General features: G+C 44.8%; 1 protein-coding gene and 1 long non-coding RNA gene across 3 annotated transcripts in view; one reads left to right on the forward strand and one right to left on the reverse strand.

The window, feature by feature from the left end:
- TRMT9B (tRNA methyltransferase 9B (putative)) overlaps positions 1-17713 on the reverse strand; it is a 66317-nt gene that overhangs the window by 34240 nt on the left and 14364 nt on the right. The gene's annotated exons all lie outside the window — the stretch shown is intronic.
- LOC133050631 (uncharacterized) overlaps positions 7190-17713 on the forward strand; it is a 162298-nt gene continuing 151774 nt past the window's right edge. Inside the window, exons 1-2 of the long non-coding RNA XR_009691653.1 lie at positions 7190-7238; positions 17407-17551. This is a non-coding gene — a long non-coding RNA (uncharacterized LOC133050631). The remainder of the gene's footprint in view (positions 7239-17406; positions 17552-17713) is intronic.

The following is a 17713-nucleotide window of genomic DNA, read 5'->3' on the forward strand; positions in this document are numbered from 1 at the left end:
TAAAGGAAGTATACTCCAATTAAAGAAATAAACAAAGTACCACAGACAGCTGGTAAACAACAGGAATCTATTTTCTCATAGTTCTGCAGGCTAGAAGTTCAAGGTCAAAGCGTCAGCAGGGTTGGTTCATTCTGAGGGCTGTAAAAGGAGAATCTGTCCAGGCCTTTCTGCTTGACTTGGAGATGGTCGTCTTCTCCCTGTGTCTTCATATCATCTTCCTCTACACGTCTGCGTGTTAATTTCCTCTTCTTACAAGGACACCAGCCCTATTGGATTACTGCATGGGTGCTCAGTCGCTTCAGTTGTGTCCAAGTCTTGGCGACCCTACAGACTGTGCCCGCCAGGCTCCTCTGTCCATGGAATTCTCCAGGCAAGAATACTGGAGTGGGTTGCGCTGGCCTTCTCCAGGGGATCTTCCCAATCCAGAGATCAAAACTGCATCTCTTACGTCTCCTGCATTGGCAGGCGGGTTCTTTACCACTAATGTCACCTGGGAAGCCCACTGGGTTAGAGCTCACCCTAATAAATTCATTTTAACTTAACTACATCTTTAAAGACTGCCTCCAAAACACAGTCACATTCTGAAGTACTGAGGGTTAGGACTTCAACATATGAATCTGGGGAAAACACAGATCAGTTCATAACAGAGAGCATAGAGGGTGGAACGGTGCTGCTCCCCATCGCCCTGAAAAAGAAATCAGTTCAGTTCAGTCGCTCAGTCATGTCTGACTCCTGGTGACCTCATGGACTGCAGCACGCCAGGCTTCCCTTTCTTTCACCAACTCCCAGAGCTTATTCAAACTCATGTCCATTGAGTCAGTGATGCCATCTCATCCTCTGTCTCCCCTTCTCCTCCTGCCTTCAATCTTTCCCAGCATCAGGGTCTTTCCAAATGAGTCAGGTCTTTTCATCAGGTGGCCAAAGTATTGGAGTTTCAGCTTCAGCATCAGTCCTTCCAATGAATATTCAGGACTGATTTCCTTTAGGATGGACTGGTTGGATCTCCTTGCAGTCCAAGGGGCTGTCAGGAGTCTTTTCCAACACTACAGTTCAAAAGCATCAGTTCTTTGGTGCTCAGCTTTCTTTATAGTCCAACTCTCACATCCATACATGACTTCTGGAAAAATCATAGCTTCAACTAGATGGACCTTTGTGAGCAAAGTAGTGTCTATGCTTTTTAATATACTGTCTAGGTTGGTCATAGCTTTTCTTCCAAGGAGCAAGTGTCTTGCTCCTTGGAAGTCACCATCTGCAGTGACTTTGGAGCCCAAGAAAATAAGTCTGTCACTGTTTCCATTGTTTCCCCATCTATTTGCCATGAAGTGATGGGACCGGATACCATGATATTAGTTTTTTGAATGTTGAGTTTTAAGCCAACTTTTTCACTCTCCTCTTTCACTTTCATCAAGAGACTCTTTAGTTCTTCTTCACTTTCTGCCATAAGGGTGGTGTCAGCTGCAGGTATTGATATTTCTCCCAGCAATCTTGATTCCAGCTTGTGCCTCATCTAGTTGGGCATTTTACATGATGTACTCTGCATATAAGTTAAATAAACAGGGTGACAATATGTCCATGTGCTAACCTCTTGAATTTGTAAATGTGACCTCTTTTGGAAGAAGCCTTTTGCAGATGTGATTAAGTCATAAAGATCTTGAGATGAGATCCTCCTGGATCCAGATAGGCCTTAAGTCCAATAACAAGCATTCTTATAGGAGACGGAAGAGGAGAAGGCCACCAAAGACAGAGGCAGAGGCTGGAGATATGCTTCTAAGCAGAGGAGCCCCTGGAGCCACCAGCAGCTGGAGGAGACAAAGACAGACCCTCCTTGGGGCCTCCAGTGGGAGCTTGGCCCTGTCTTTCTCAGACAGTCTTGGTTTGTGCCCATTTTCCAGCCTAGACTCTCTTGATTCCATGCAGTCCCTAGTGTAGTCCAGAAATTTTTCTTTCTTACTGAAGATATCTAGACTTAACTTCTGTTGCTTGCAGTCAAAATCTTTGATGAATTTTTGGAAGTATCAGTAGTTGTTACAGTTCAGTCTATTCAGAGAAATATGACAATTCTGAAAAGCATCATTAATGTTTCCGAAAGGAATCTGGCAGCTAATGGCTTACAGTAGCAAAAGGCTAAACCTGTCAACCCCCACGTGGTCATAGGAATTAGATGCCGAGAGAGGCAAGGCTGTGGTGACCCAACAGTGCCATTCCCAAGAACAGTACAGCAGGCCACGAGGAATTCTGGAAGGGCGGTGAGATGTTTGCAGAACTTCAGAAGGAGTAATACAAACAGAGATCGCATTATTCTTAACCCAAGCCTGATTCTCTTATCTCTTGAAGCTGAAAATTAAACTCCAAGTTAGAGTCTGTGGGTTACCAAATTAGGTGAATTTGCAGTCACTGAGTATTTTATGAGAAAGTTAGGACATTTCTTGGGGGGTGGGGATTGGGACCCTGAGAACAGGCCTGAGAATTCAAGTGTGCAGCACCTCCTTACTTCCTTGTAGACCCTACAGTTCCCCGCCCCAACAGTGGGTTTCTTGTAAGAGGGACTCAGTTCACCCCCTCCACACCTACAAAATACCTCCACCTCTCACTGTCCCCAGCTCTGTACCAGTCACTTTCCTGCATGGTCCAGGGAGACAAAGGCAAGCCCTGAAGGCTTGCACCCCAGGAAAATTACAGACAGCTGAAGCTAGAAAGCAGAGAACTCTGGGGTAAATGTCCACACACATGGATTCAGAGGGGGACCGGCAAAAAGAGAAATATTATTTTAGATTGTCCCAGGTTTCTCTATGACAGGTGCCCTTACCAGATGTTCCACCAACCTGACCAAAGCAAGGGGCTCCTAGGAGCCTGCCCATCAGGTACATCAGAGTCTGGACTCAGTAGTGGCCCAGACAGAATGGAGATGCCACACATTGCTTGGCCAGAGGTCAGCTAAGGTCTGGTGAGATGGCTGCTGCATGCATGGAGTGGTTGCTGGATTACTGACAGAGAAACAGAGTTCAGGGAAGAATCCTATGGATAGGCTTCTCGGAAGGGCTCACTATATGAGGATATCTTGGTTTTGTTTTTTAATTATTTATTTTGACTGCATCAGGTCTTAGTTGGGGCATGCAGGATCTTTGTTGTGGTGGGTGGGCTTCTCTCTAGCTGTGGCTCTCTGACTTAGTTGCCCCATGGCATGTGGGATCTTAGTTCCCTGACCAGGGATCAAACCCACGTCCCCTGCATTGCAGGGCAGATTTTTAACCACTGGACCACCAGGGAAGTCCTGCTGTGGCTGAATATTTTTGACTGAAGAATATAAGATGGCCAGGCTACCTCCTCCTCCACTACTCCAGAGCCTTGACGCCTTCGGAGCACAAACCCCTTGGGCTGCCATGTTGGCAAGGGTGGAAGCTATCCATATGTGCTCAATAATATGGTGCTTCTTCCAGGCTGACCCTGCTACCCCCACAACCAAGTGCTTAGTCAATCAGCAGAGGTCCTAAACCCTCAGCCAGGATGGGGTACAAATTGTCTGGGGCCACTTTTCATCACGGAGGGGGCAGCAAATGGAGGAGAATTAGAAGGGGGAATGGGGCTGCCCTGGCGGCTCAGATGGTAAAGAATCTGCCTGCAATGCAGGAGAGCCTGGTTCGATCCCTGGATCAGGAAGATCTCCTGGAGAAGGGAATGGCTACCCACTCCAGTGTTCTTGCCTGAAGAATTCTATGGACAGAGGAGCCTGGCGGGCTACAGGCCATTACACAACTGAGGGAGTAACACTTTCACATATTTTTTCCTTTGCTTCCCACACTTCTGTTAGCAGCACCATCTCCTAGCACCACCTCCAGGGGGCTCTTCTTTGCCCCCAGGCTTTCAGCTGGGTTTGGTCAGTGAAGGGCAGAAGCAGGATTTGGGAGGAGACAGAGGTGGAGTTACTTACTACATCCTGTCAGCTGCCTGCCACAAGGGCCTGGGTTTTAACAATGGCTTTGTTTCTCTCCTGAAAGCCACGATTTCCATGGGGCTACTCTCTCCTGAGATTAAAGTTCTCATTAAGTAACTAGTCTTTTTATAATCTTTTCTTTTTAAAATTTTTATTGGAATATAGTTGATTTACAATGTTGTGTGAGTTTCAGATGTACAGCAAAGTGAATCAGTTATACATATACATATATCCACTCTTCTTTAGATTCTTTTCCCATATAGGTCACTATAGAGTATTGAGTAGAGTTCCCTGTGCTATACAGTAGGTTCTTATAAGTTATTTATTTTATATATAGTAATGTGTATATGTCAATCCTAGTCTCCCAATTTATCCTTCCCTGCCTTTCCCCCTGGGTAACCGTAAGTTTATTCCCTACGTCTATTACTGTATTTCAGTTTTGTAAATAAATTCATTTATACCATTTTTTTTTTTTAGATTCCACATCTAAGAGATACCATATGATATTTGTCTTTCCCTGTCTGGCTTACTTCACTCAATATGACAGTCTCTAGGTCCAGCCCTCTTGCTGCAATGGCATTCTTTTGTTCTACTAGTGTTTATCCCTTCCCCTTTCAAGCCCAGGATGATAAATGTGCCCAGCTGCTACCCCAGAGTGCTTCACCATCCCTGGTCAGTTTCTCTAGGGACCCTGCCACTTGGGGATGAGACAGACATTTCCCTCTCTTCCCCAGGATGCTGTGTGTGTGTGTGTGTGTGTGTGTGTGTGTGTGAGAGAGAGAGAGAGAGAGAGAGAGAGAGAGAGAGAGAGAGCAGGGAAGTGGGTATCCACAGCACAGCAAAAACAATATCTCTAAATCAGTCATTTCCCCAGTGTCCAGGTCCTTTAGCATGGATGTTGCCCTAAGAGTCATAAAACCAAATTTCATATTGTGCTAAATCACTTCAGTCGTGTCCAACTCTTTGCAACCCTTTGGACTGTAACCTTCCAGGCTCCTCTGTCCATGGGATTCTGCAGGCATGAATACTGGAGTGAGTTACCATGCCCTCCTCCAGGGGGATCTTCCTGACTGAGGGATCAAACCTACGTCTCTTGCATCTCCTGCATTGGCAGGTGGGTTCTTTAACTGCTAGCACCACCTGGGAAGCACAAATTTCATATTATCCAGCCTTAAAAAGGAATGGAAATTCTGACATGTGCTGCAACATGGATGAACCTTGAAGACATTATATCAAGTGATATAAGCCACAGAAGGACAAATACTGGGTGATCCACTTCTGTGAGCTTTCTAGAGTAGTCAGATTCATAGACTGGAGTGGGGGTCGAGATGGGGCCTGGGGGATTTGGGAGAGTGAGATGGCGAGTTACTGTTTCATGCAGAGGGAATTTCAGCTTAGGGGGAGGAAAATCTTGAAGTTGGTTGTACAAGAATGTGAAGGCACTTCTGCCACTGTCTGTACACTTAAAAATGGTTAAAATGGTAAGTTTTAGTGGACTTCTGCCCATCCTCCTGCATGATCTGCTTGGGTATTGTAGCAAGTAGTTTCAGCCCATGAGGCTGACTGCCCCCTCATGTCTTTGGGACCATGCCTGTTGTGAAGTTGTGGACCCTGCACCCCTTTCTCCACAGCGTGTGTTGTGGGCGTGAGAGCTCTACAGACAATATTCCTTCCTTGCCAAGTGGCCCTGCACCCAGGACACACTGCACCGAAGTGAGTCCTGGAGGTGAGAGGAAGGAGGGGACCAGCCCCTTTCTGGTTGCTTCCTGTTCCTGCGAGTGTCACCCGGCAACAGCCCTGTGCCCTGGCAGACCATTTGTTTCTGGGAGCAGTCAGTCCCCTGCTCTTTTCTGCTCTCCAAACCTCAGCCCTTTGCCTACCCCTGAGAGATAGCTCCAAGCCAGGCAGCGCCCAGGCCAAGAGATCTGCTTGGAGACCCTCAGGGCCTTCTCTCTGGGCTCTTGAGGAAACAGCACTAGCTGGCTAGTACCAGCTTCCCAGAGTCTGGGTCCTACCTCCATGGATCCTCTCTAGTCCCGGGGGTCTGGTTGCTGCTCTAGGGGCCCCTCCTCTAAGCCTCCAGGTTCTGAAAAGCCCACTCTCTTTTCTTGGTTCCCCCGATGCAGGGTGGCAATTCAGTTGCTTTTACCGTCCTGCCCCTATGACTTTTGACCCTCTAATATCTGTTTAACCATCTCCTTACATTAAATTCTCTCTGTTAATGTAACTGGTGAGGTTTCTGTTTTCCTGACAGCATATTGACTAATATTACTGTATTCCTGCACTTTGGTCCAAGAAGTGAAAACTAGAGAGTGTGTGCCATTTCAACAACCTGCTATAGTTGCTTACTGCCTATCTGCTTTAACTAGTTTGTGAGCACCATAAAGTCCATTGTTTTTGGTTCACTGATCTATACACCTGGTGAATGCAGGGTGAACTGCAGTTTGGCACATACTAGGCACCCATATCATCTTCATTGGACAAATGAACAGGAAATATTTAATTTGAATATAAAAAACCAGAATAATTCTAGTCATGAAAATGTGCTTGTAATATATAAATATACATGCAGATATATCCAGGGGTAAAATAAGTAGCTGGAATTTGCAAACCTCTTTCTGAAATTATAGCAATATCCATTTTATGGTTCCCCCCACTCTCTTGTTTAATGATTTTACTCAGTGGGGGTTTCTCCATATTTTTCTTGTGCTTTTAGGGCATATTATCCATAAGTAGTCAGTCAATGTGATATTGCGATTTATACTAAGAAATATGTATTCGCCACTGTTCCTGGCCCACAGCTTCTAAACCCTTATAATTTCCTATATGAAAGCCTTAGGGGCATCTTTTGTCATGTGTTTTTTTCTCAATTCCTGAAACAGTTCCAGAGCATAAAGGTGAAATGGGTGTCTTTTGTTATTAATAAATAACGAGCCCCTTTCAACCACACCAGAGTTTCCGTTAATGAGGTGACCTTTGGAAAGTCCCTAAGGGTGAGGCTGGTTGCCTGGGGGACCGTGTGATTAGAGAGTTGGACCTAGAGGCCTACTCCTCAGACCTCCAGAGAGTTCAGACACCCAGGGCCAAGGGTTTAATCAATCACTCGTCCGTAAGAACCCCAGAGGATAGGATGTGGAGAGCTTCCATGCTGGTGGACAGAAACACGCCCATGTGTCAGGAGGGTGTCACACTCCAAGCCCCAAGGGGCAGAAGCTCGGGGCCTTGAAAGGTCCAGATCCTGCTCTGTGCGTGTCTTCCATCTGGCCATTCCTGAGTTATACCTTTTGAGAGACAAGCTAGTAACCCAGTAAGTAAAGCGTTCTCCTGAGTTCTGTGAGCCACTCCAACAAATTAATCCGAGTAGGGGTCATGGGAACCACAAATTTCAGGGCACGTTTGAAGTGTGTGTGGGGGCGGTGGGAAGGAGGGTGCCAGTCTTGTGGGACTGGGCCCTTATCTTGTGTGTCCGAGTCTGTCTCAGGCAGCTGGTGTCAGGATCGCGTTAAATTGTAGGACCCCCGGGCTGGTGTGGCGGAGGGGCCTGATGTGTGGGAAAGCTCCACCTCTGGGGACCAACAGTGAAGCGGTGTGAGAGTGGGAGTCACACACGAGGGTGTTCTTCTTTACATTCATTCAGTCGATAAAATACACAGTTTGAAAACCGAAACACCAGTATGTTAAACTTCACAAATAAAAGACTTCAAAAGGAGAGCTCGGGGAATTTTGATGTGATGGAAAAATAACTGTATTGGGAGACCACATAGGCTCACGTCGTCACTGCTCTGTGACCGTGGCAAGTCACTTAGCCTCTCTGGGTATCTGTGACGTCATCTTTGATATAAAAAAGGAGAGATCATTTGTAAAGGGCCTTCCTTCATTTAAGACTCTGATTCTTCAGATAGAAGAGTGCTTTACCATCCCAAGAGCACAAGATAACTTTCAAGCATTGAGAGTCTATCCCAGACTCGAATATCTTCTCATCACTGTCCTCAGGCATATCCTTTCCATAGATGGAGCCTGGCAAAGTGTGAAGTGACTGACAGTCGAATAAAAAGCTTTGGTACCAATTCCTATTTCCAGATCCAGATGAAATTCTAATTTTCTGTAGCTCACACTTTTTAAACTTGCCTGGATATCTTTAAGACCCTAATCTGCGGAGCAGTGTTAATATTGGAAAGCTGCATGAAACATCTGACACACGGAATACATTGCAAAAGCTCAACAGAGACCAGGTCAGGGCAGCCAGCTCTTCTCTTTCCCTGACATTTAAACGGATCAGACAGCCCGGAACGCATCAGCCCAACTCTGACCAGTGGGGCACAGGCTCACGGAGGGAGCCCCGCATCCATGGAGCCATGAGAATGAACTAGAATAATGATCCACAGAAGGAACTGGAAAATGGTCCACAGAATGAACTGGGATAATGGTCCATGAATGGAAATGGAACAGTCCACAGAATGAACTGGGATAGTGGTCCATGAATGGAACTGGAACAATCCACAGAATGAACTGGGATAATGGTCCATGAATGGAAATGGAACAGTCCACAGAACAAACTGGGATAGTGGTCCATGAATGGAACTGGAAAATAGTCCATGCAATGGGCTGGAGTAATGGCCCACAGAAGGAAATGGAATAATGGTACAATACAAAGGAGTGTGCAACTGCTATAACCATTCTCTCTTTACTGTTCTGTGTGAGGGAGAACAGTGCAACCTGAAAGTCGGTCTAATGCTCCTTTAGAAACAGTGAGAACAGAGGAAAAACAGGCTTATGTAAAAGACATCACAGAGTCAAAAGTTCAAGGACAGGGAAAGAACAGACTGGTCTGTTTAAGGACAGCACATGTCTACAAAAGTGAACAGAGTAAATTTGCTTGTTGTTGTTAAGTCTAAGATGAAGTCACAGAGACCCAGAGAAAGTTGTTTCTATATTTTTGTTCACAGAGGTGAAATACAATGTGTATGTGTACAAAATGTATATGAATAAGAAAACATAGTTTTCATTCCTGGAAGAAAACTGAGTGGTGTTGTAGTTATCATCAGGGATGCTCACTATCAGTGAGGAAGCCTGGGATCTCAAATAATTCTCTCCGCCCCCCATATATATATACACACATACATATACATATTGTATATATACACACATATGTATACATTTGGGTATATGTGAATGTGTTTATGTATATAAATAACACAGAACAGGACAGTGGACTCACAAGCCCGTGTGAATACAGAAGCAGGCAGCTCCGTCCCAGCCCGGAGGCCAGGGTGTAGCCGTGAGGGGGAGGGACTCTGGCTCTCGGAGGTGTCTGGGGAAGAGATGCCTCTGTGACAGCTTCTGAAGGACAGCAGGTCAGTTGCATCTCTCTGTGACGCTGCTCAGACCAGGCCAGGGTACTTAATACAGGGCATGTCATCTGTTCATCACAGCTCGGTTCTTCTTGTAATTAGCTGACATTGTTGGATTGGAAAATACCTGCGGAGAGGTGGGGGTGTCCTGCTGGTGCCTCCTGTGAGTGACTCAGAGCTGAAACCTCTGGGCTGCCAGCTCTTCACCCTGAGGGTTGATCCCTCCCAGAGGGGGCGGCGGAACATCCCAGCAACGGGGACTCCTGCTGTCACATCAGAACATCACCAGGTTCCTGGTGACTGATTCCCTGACAGGATTCTTTTCACTCTGACTGCATGCCATAAACACCCAGATCTCAGACTAGAGAACATGAAGAGGTTCTAGTAATTAAGAGCGCTGCAGTAGCTCTTTATGACAAATACATCAGAAATTGCTAAAAGACCAGTGTTTGTTTAGGAAGGAAAATTCTTTTTTTTCAGCAATTCCGAAGAAGAAGCCTGTGGCTTTCTAGATGAAAGGAATAGAAATCAGGAATCTCTGCCCCCTTTGTTCCCCTTCTGACCTCATCTTTATAAAACAGGTCACATCCCAGTAAAAGCACATAAGTCTGCAGACCTGTATAGCCCCTTAGCATGTGTGTCTTTTATGATCTGGGGTAGCATCTCATTTAAAACAAAAATTCATCTATGGTGGTGTCTCTTTTAAGAAACTGTATCACAAGGTCATTCAGCCTGACAATGGTAAAACTTGCAACAGTGCTTTAAAAGAAATTCATCATTTGTTAATAGCGTACTCCCAGTTATTGCGTTCATATGGACATTCACTACTTTCTATTTTAGAAAGACAGTGTTCTAAAAATGTATTCAGTATTGGTCTGGCTTTCTAAGTTGATTAGTAATTGTAATTCTACTGTGGGAGGGACAGCTTTCATTCTTAACAAGAAAAATGGAAAATTCAGGAGAATTTTCCTTCCTTAGAAATTATGAGTGTTAAAGAGCTGCTTTAATTAGGAAGGTTTAGCTCAGTAGGGGCAAAATGTTCAAAATAATCTAAATGGAGAGGGCTTGAATTGGTCAAATGCCAACAGAGGAAGTCATTTTAATGTCAACTCCACAGGAAGAACTGCTGGGGTAAGCAAATGTTTGTCATTGTCCCTCTGACTTCCTTGAGGTCTGCTGAGGGTCTGTCTGCGTTTGAAAGTGCTAGGATGGAGCAGGAATTAAGAACATGGATTTGAAGCCCTAAATTCCTAAGTTTTCGCTCTGCCGCTGTCTTGTGCCATCATGGAACATGCTTTCCTAAAGTCTCGGATGGCGTTTTGCACCACCCTTGTTGGCTTTTGCCAACAAAAGTCTTGTTGGCTTTTACCTAACATGTTAGTATTTAATTTAACTGACAAGATTTCGGGGTCCTGGGCATACCTTTAGATGATTATTTCAGAGAGAAAACAAATATAGGAAGTGATTTACCTTGAGCCCTAGAGTTAAGCAGAATTTGCACATGAAATCCACAGAACATTTCTGCTATCAACCCAATTCTTCTGTGTACTGTGAAAAAATTAATTTTCATGCTACCTAGGATCTTGTCACTTATACTTCCCATACCTCAGGAATATTAGCCAGTGGTGTTATGCTACCTGATCCTAAAATACCTTTGAATTATAATCTCATAATGTAAAACTTGAAAGGGACACTGAAAAAAAGTGAACAAGTAATATTGTAACCTCTATTTTTTTGCTCCTCTGAGCTGGGGAAATGAGGTGGTCAGCCTCGCCTCCCCTGCCATGCACCTCTCCTTGGGCCACCTCCAGGGCACACAGGTTCTGCCCACCTCCAATGGGGACCTGTTTCTAGAAGCCTAGTGTCTCTGATCTCCTGCGTCTGTCTTGCTCCTCCTCTGGGAGGGTGGTGGTATGAGCATGTGCCAGCCAGCTCCTGTACTGGTCTGCGAAGTCCTGTGCTAAATAGACAGGTACTGAACTCAAAACAGAAGCAGAAGATACTAAGAAAAGGTGGCAAGAATACACAGAAGAACTATACAAAAAAGATCTTAATGACCCAGGTAACCACAATGGTGTGATCACTCACCTAAAGCCAGACATCCTGGAGTCTGAAGTGAAGTGCGCCTTAGGAAGCATCATTACGAGCAATGCTAGTGGAGGTGATGGAATTCCGGCTGAGCTATTTCAAGTCCTAAAAGATGATGCTGTGAAAGTGCTACACTCAATATGTCAGCAAATTTGGAATATTCAGCAGTGGCCACAGGACTGGAAAGGGTCAGTTTTCATTCCAATCCCAAAGAAAGGCAATGCCAAAGAATGTTCTGACTACTGCACAATTGCACTCATTTCACATGCTAGCAAAGTAATGCTCAAAATTCTCTAAGCAAGGCTCCAACAGTACGTGAACCAAGAACATCCAGATGTTCAAGTTAGATTTAGAAAGGCAGAGGAACCAGAGATCAAATTGCCAAGGGTCATTGAAAAAGCAAGAGAGTTCCAGAAAAACATCTACTTCTGCTTTATTGACTATGTCAAAGCCTTTGACTGTGGATCACAACAAACTGTGGAAAATTCTCAAAGAGATGAGAATACCAGACCACCTTACCTGCCTCCTGAGAAACCTGTATGCAGGTCAAGAAGCAACAGTTAGAACTGGACATGGACCAACAGACTGGTTCCAAATTGGGAAGGGTGTACGTCAAGGCTGTATATTGTCACCCTGCTTTTTTAACTTATGTGCAGAGTACATCATGTAAAATGCTGGGCTGGATGAAGCACAAGCTGGAATCAAGATTGCCAGGAGAAATATCAATAACCTCAGATATGCAGATGACACCACCCTTATGGCCAAAAGTAAAGAGGAACTAGAGAATCTCTTGATGAAAGTGAAAGAGGAGAGTGAAAAAAACTGGCTTAAAACTCAACATTCAAAAAACTAAGACCATTGTATCTGATCCCATCACTTCACGGCAAATAGATGGAAAAACAGTGGAAACAGTGACAGACTTTATTTTCTTGGGCTCCAAAATCACTGCAGATGGTGACTGCAGTCATGAAAATAAATGACGCTTGCTCCTTGAAAGAAAAGCTATGACCAACCTAGACAGCATATTAAAAAGCAGAGACATTACTTTGCCAACAAAGGTCCATCCAGTCAAAGGTATGGTTTTTCCAGTAGTCACGTATGGATATGAGAGATGGACTATAAAGAAAGCTGAGCACCAAAGAACTGATGCTTTTGAACTGTGGTGTTGGAAAAGACTCTTGAGAGTCCCTTGGACTGCAAGGAGATCCAACCAGTCCATCCTAAAGGAGATCAGTCCTGAATATTCATTGGAAGGACTGATGCTGAAGCTGAAACTCCAATACTTTGGTCACCTAATGAGAAGAACTGACTCATTGGAAAATACCCTAATGCTGGGAAAGATTGAAGGCAGGAGGAGAAGGGGATGACAGAGGATGAGATGGTTGGATAGCATCACCGATTTAATGGACATGAGTTTGAGTAAGCCCTGGGAGTTGGTGATGGACAGGGAAGCCTGGCATGCTGCAGTCCATGAGGTCTCAAAGAGTTGGACACGACTGAGAGACTGAACTGAACTGAACTCAAAATTTAGACCAATTTTAATTAGAAAAAAAAAACTGGGTCACATAGTTGAACATTAGAAGTAGCTGAGGTTGACCCTTTTTGTTACCAAGGTATTGTTTATTTAATCACTTCTAGGGAAATATTTCAAATATGCTACATACTTGTTATGTCTTTTTTCTTTTTGGCCATTCCTCACAGCTTCCCACAATTTAGTTCCCTGACCAGGGATTGAACCCATGCCCTCAGCAGTGAAAGTGTGGTGTCCTAACCACTGGACCACCAGGGAATTCCGTTATGTCTTTCTAAAGAGCCTACATAATGCATTTGTAAAGAATCCGCCTGCAGTGCAGGAGACCCCAGTTTGATTCCTGGGTTGGGAAGATCCTCTGGAGAAGGGATAGGCACTCCCCGCCCGCCTCCCCCCCCCCCCCCCCCCCCCCCCCCAGTGTTCTTGGGCTTCCCTGGTGGCTCAGCTGGTAAAGAATCCGCCTGCAATGCGGGAGATCTAAGTTCGATCCCTGGGTTGGGAAGATTCCCCTGGAGAAGAGAAAGGCTACCCACTCCAGTATTCTGGCCTGGAGAATTCCATGGTTGACTATACAGTCCATGGGGTCGCAGAGAGTTGGACATGACTGATCGACTTTCCCTTTCACTTTCATAATGGAGCAGCATCCAGCAATGCTAACGGAGCGTCTGCATTTATCCTGAGTGGCATCTTGACTGTTTCTCTGCCCTGCACTGCTGTGGGCGGTCACTCTTCACTGTCTCTCTTCTCCTTTCTAATTTGCTGCTCTTCATGGGCTTGGAGTTTAAGAGATACCAAACAACTAAACCTGTTGGAAACCTACCTAAAATAGGAAGAAAAGAACATTTGGGTCATTAGAGGTGTGAGTTTTAGATGAACCAGTCTGATGACATCTATGCTGTGTTGGTTCTGGGTTATGATCTGGAGGCTAAGAAGGGCTTGCTGGCCTCCTGTAGTCCTTGGGCGCTGGTCCTCTGATTGTCAGCCTTCGTTTTTTTTACCCGGAGCTCGCTGACCTCAGCTCCTGGCTGAGTGTTCATGTCAGTGCTGGTTCTGTCTCATTTCTACTGAGCTCCTTCTTAATAGCTCAGACCTTGTAATGCCCTCTGTTGTCTGCAGCAGCCCTCACCTCTGAAAACCAGCCAGTGCGTGACGGGCTTTGAATGTTTACATCACACACTGAGGCATTCAATTCAAAGTAAGGGCCACAGACATAAAAGCTGCACAGAAGGAGGAAATATGCCAGTTGAAAAAAAAAGAGGTCTAATTTGCAGGCAGCTTGCATTGTATTTTATAACAATATGTTTGACATTTTCAGCTTTTCTATGGCAGTAAATTGTACTTCTCCTAGCAGCAAGAGTTATTAAATCTGTGCCCAGAATAAACCAGACTGTTTTGGAAAGTTTAATTTTTTCAGTTTTCATATTCCATTTTATGACAATGTTGGTTTCTTCAGGAGTAAGCCTTTAAGGAAACTCTGTTTATTATTTCTAATTGAAAACTATAAATACCGTTTGTACCCTTCACAGTTTCATCATAATTTACTTAAAAAAAAAAAAACAAATACAATTTGATTCTAAATTAAAAAGAAGACAGAAGAGTTAACATAAAGCACTGATGACAAGATGGCAATTTATCTTGGTGATGGTGATAAGCATTTAATGGAATCCAGGGTGCCATCTTCATGGACTGAATGTCCACATCTCCTGCGGGATTCACATGTTAAAGCTCTGACTCTCCGTGTGGCTGTATTTGGAGAGGGCCTATCAGGGGGTAATTAAGATGAAATTAAGTCATAAGAGTATGGTCCTGATCCGACAGGGTAAGAGACACGAGAGAGGTCTCTCTCCACGTGCGCACAGAAGGAAGGTCATGTAATGATACAGGGAGAAGGTGGCTGTCTACAAGCTAGCAAGACGGGAGCTCTCACCAGACACCAGACCAGCTGGAACCTTGTGGGGGAACTTCTAGCCTCCAGAACTTATGAGAAAATGTATTTCTATTGTTTAAGCCACCCTGTGTGTGGTACTTGGTCATGCCAACCCATGCTAAGACACTGTCTATTTTGTGTCACGCACACTTATTTTACCAAGAAAGGCGATGATGTGTCATGAACTGTAACTCACTCATTTGTACTCTGTCATGTCTGACTCTTTGCGACCCCATGGACTGTAGCCCGCCAGGCTCCTCTGCCCATGCATTCTCCAGTCATGAATACTGGAGTGGGCTGTCATTTCCTCCTCCAGGGCATCTTCCCAGCCCAGGGATTGAACCCGCGTCTCCTGCGGCTCCTGCTTTGCAGGCGGATTCTTTACCACTGAGCCACCTGGGAAGCCCCCCAAGGTGTATCCCAATTCCAATGACGTGCACATGTGAAATATTGAAAAATAAAGGTGGAATACAATGTTTTTGATAAGTAGTTTTTAAACAACAACCCAAAAAGGACAATAATGACTTGAGTTTTTAAAAGTAGCTTTTTCCTTAGAAGGGACAACCAATAGTGCACTTCGCTCACCAGATCTTTCTTTGGCGGCCTCCTAAACTGTTAGAAAATGAGAAGTCGCACAGCTCATGTGTGAGAAAACTAGGGTCAAATAGGGGGCAAATGGATGTGAAACCAAAGTTTTCACTTTGACTGTTTACATCGGGATCTTAATTTCCCCGGAGAGCCAGGGATATTGACAAAACAGTGCCTTTTCATGCTAACTCTGCTCCGACTTCACTAAAAAAATGCAAACCTCCTCCATTTCCCTCTTTGCGCCCCACAGACTCGTGCATCCCTTTCGTTTCAGAATCCTCAGACTCCTCGCCAAGGCTGGCCTCTGTCCTCTGTGGATCCCATCTTTACCGGGACATCAGCCTCACTGATCACTCTTTCTGTCCCCGCCTTTGGCTCTTGCCCGGGGCCTCCTCTCCTCAGCCAGCAGACATGCGGAGCCCCCTCTGCTTAAACAGAAACACAGAGCCACATGCAAGGCCAGCCCCGCCAGTGCCTCTGCTCTCGCACTTTACCCTCATCTCCGCCTTCCTTTGCAAGAGGGGTCCTGAGTCCCACCTGTATGCTTGTCCACCAGTCTCCTCTCAACCCATTGCAGCCTGGCTGCCGGGTGACACACTCCATCACCAAGGTCTCTGAGTCGTCCTGCCATCTGTTTCCATCACTCAGTTTCAGAGAAGCACCATCCTGGAGAGAAACTGTGGTTGAATGCCATGGGATGGGATTTTGCTGGGACCTGGGGGTCTCACTGTTAGTATGTGGACTAGAATATATTCTTTCTGAAGCCAGTGGTCATCTGTCAAGCACGAAGCCTCAGTTCAGAGCCACTCAGGCTAAGGGTTCAGGATGCTAAGGAAGGCTTGAAAGGAAATGGCTGCAGGATGTAAGGACAGCGAGGGAGGACCGTGATTCTGGCATGGTCAGGCCAGGAAAATGTCAGCTGTGTGTGGAGTGAGGTTTATTTAAGCTCTGGGTCACAGTGAGAATGCATGCCATTGGTGTCATTTATAAATACTTGAGAGCCAATGCCTAAATAAAAGAAAACTATATAATTATGTTTCTGAATGACTAACATCTTCCTGTACTAATTCTGCAAGGGCAGGGGTCTACCCTGCCAGGCTGTGGTCTAGTTTAAACAAACAGATCCAAGATCTAACTAAAGTAGTCACAGCTTTAACTAAATTAATTGGTACACAAAGTATTCAATAACCTGAATGAATGCTTTAATGATTACTGTTACCTGTAATAAAATTTTCTGTGTCAAAATACATAGTTTTCCTTCATTTAAAAAATTATTCCATTATCCTTCAAGTTCCTATTTTTCAATGGACAAATCATAATACACAAAACCCTGGGAATCATTCAGAGCACCAAACTATGTGGTTAAAAGTTTGTAACTTGACAGTTGAGTCCACAGGGCGTAACTTGCCTACAATACAGTCTTCTGTTTTTAACAGCACTTGTAGTGGGATTCCTAGTAACTTCTGCTTTCTGAACATTCGCTATCATCCTAAAGTGGTATGTTATACATAAAACCATCAACATATCCAAAATATAATCATCTTAATGAGAATAAACATCTCCTGTATGCACATACTTCCACTGCATCTCAAAAGGCCTAAATTTTAACAAGTAGAATAGACAGATTATCTAACATAAATGACTTTAAAAATATCTGGCTGAACATTCCACTTGGAGGTTTATACATCTTCTGCATACATATGGATTTGCACGTGTGTCTATGTAGCTTTTTCAAGGGAACGGCGGATCGTCTGGCCCAATTTTTCATGGTCATGTGGGAAATATAACATTCTTGGCTCGTGAAACAAGAAAAGGTAGGTCTGCATTTCTGCCAACTAGATGCAAAGCCTTAAGAGCTTCCTGCAGAGGAAAGCCAGCCTGGAGAATCCAGGCAGTGTCTGCAGGAGGAAAAATTAATGGTAGAAGGTTGGAGGGCCTTGATGATGAATGGCCTTAACAGCTTCAAAAGTGACCTTTTCTCTGGTTTCAGGCCTGCCAGTCAGTGGATTCTCTGGGCTCTGGTCCTAGTCTTTAACCTATATTCAACTGGATGGCAAGAAGTAGTTTGCTCAGAAGTCTCACTGAGTACATCCTCCTCATCTCCTAAAAGCTTGGGTGAAATGTCTGTGCCTAGGGTAAGTGCCGCTTGTGAAATGTTTCAGCTGGGATTGCAATGACAGAAATGCTCTCATTTATTTATTTCCCTGAATTGACCCATGTTCCCTGACATGCCATTACCTGGCCTGCTGAAGGTAACCTTGCCTACATTTTCTTCTCTAGCACATTAAGTGCCTATA

The sequence above is a fragment of the Dama dama genome, chromosome 32 (genome assembly GCF_033118175.1).
Source record: "Dama dama isolate Ldn47 chromosome 32, ASM3311817v1, whole genome shotgun sequence".
In the NCBI taxonomy this organism is placed as follows: Eukaryota; Metazoa; Chordata; class Mammalia; order Artiodactyla; family Cervidae; genus Dama; species Dama dama.